General features: G+C 44.2%; 1 pseudogene; it reads right to left on the bottom strand.

Annotated features, from left to right (window-relative positions):
- Nucleotides 1–427: 427 nt before the first annotated feature.
- Nucleotides 428–810, bottom strand: LOC115869986 (annotated as a pseudogene).
- Between the last annotated feature and the right edge of the window lie 580 nt (nt 811–1,390).

A 1,390-nucleotide genomic window follows, 5' to 3' on the forward strand; every position in this document is an offset into this window, starting at 1 on the left:
CCTTCTTTGAAATGCTTGATCCATCTAAAAATTGTTGTTTTATGTGGAGTGGCATTCCCGTACACTTGATGTAAAGCTTCAATGATTTGAGAAGATGACCATTTGAGTTTTGCTAAAAATTGGATGTTAGCCCTAATCTCAAGATTGCTTTTTTCCATTGTACAACCAGTATACTTTTTTGTTTTTGGAGGCTACCCTAAAGAGACTAAGGGTATTAGTGAGAGGACCTGTCTGCCGTCACCCACTGATTGTGCGGACAAGTTTAAACACGTCCGTATGATGGAACTGGAACTCAAGGAGTAATACTTCTTCACTCACCCTCTGAGGTACAAGCTCTGAGGTTTTACACTTGAGACAAGAGACAAAAGGGGAATTTTCTACTCATTGCGAGGAAAGCCTCACATAGGCGTCAGTGAGGCACAAGCACTTAAAACCCATGAACCTTCAGCTGGTCGTCCTTAGCCAGTCCGATCTCTACAGGGAACGGGCATATGTTTCTGCGCTGGTCACCCTGGAGCTGAATGCTTGAGCACAGTTCCATTGCAGGCACATTTCTTCGGAAAGGCCTTCATTAATTTCTTTTTGTCGTAGTCATCGGCGATCCCTTGGACAGAGATAAGGGTCTTCCTGCTGCTGCGCTGTTGAATTCTTATATGGATCTAATCCTCGGTCCCTGCTGGAAGCAGGTCATGACCCTTACTGGCATCAGCACAGGGGTCGAAAGACTGGAGGTTCTGGATAGCGGGCATACGATGCGATTCCTTATCCTCGGGGACACGGCCTGAAGGAGAAGGCGGGCGCAGAGGGCTGAGCGTCTGGTAGTAAGGGGGTTCAAGGAGGCTCAAGGAGGAGGATGCAGAAGCGTCCACCGCGGCTCAGTGACGGGGGCCCAAGCTTGATTTCTATATTCAGTAAAAACATCTTTCAAAACTGAAGAAGAAGCATAGATATTTTTGGTTAGACAAAAACTATGAGAATCATTGCCAGCTGCATATACTGTAAGAAATGTTGAGGAAGTTCACCAAGCTCAAGGGAAATGATACTAGATGAGAACTCAGTTCTTCAAGAAGGTCAAAGACACCCCCCCTCCCCAAGGGGGAGGAACAACAGAAACATGGGTGAAGGGAGAGCGGTTGGAGTAAGATATGAAAATAATAATAATTTGTAATATATCAAGGGTTCACGAGGGTGGGGGAAGGAGGGAAAAAAGAAGAGCTGACACCAAGGGCTCAAATACTAAGAAAATGTTCAGAAAATGATGATGCCAACATATGAACAAATATGCTTGATACAATTGATGTATATGGATTGTTAAAGAGTTGTAAGAGCCTCCAATAAAATGATCTTTAAAAAAAGAAGAAGGTCAAAAGAGCACTAGAAGTGGGAAATA

This window comes from Echinops telfairi, unplaced genomic scaffold (assembly GCF_000313985.2).
Source record: "Echinops telfairi isolate 266 unplaced genomic scaffold, ASM31398v2 ScPeMD7_70;HRSCAF=299, whole genome shotgun sequence".
Lineage (NCBI taxonomy): Eukaryota > Metazoa > Chordata > Mammalia > Afrosoricida > Tenrecidae > Echinops > Echinops telfairi.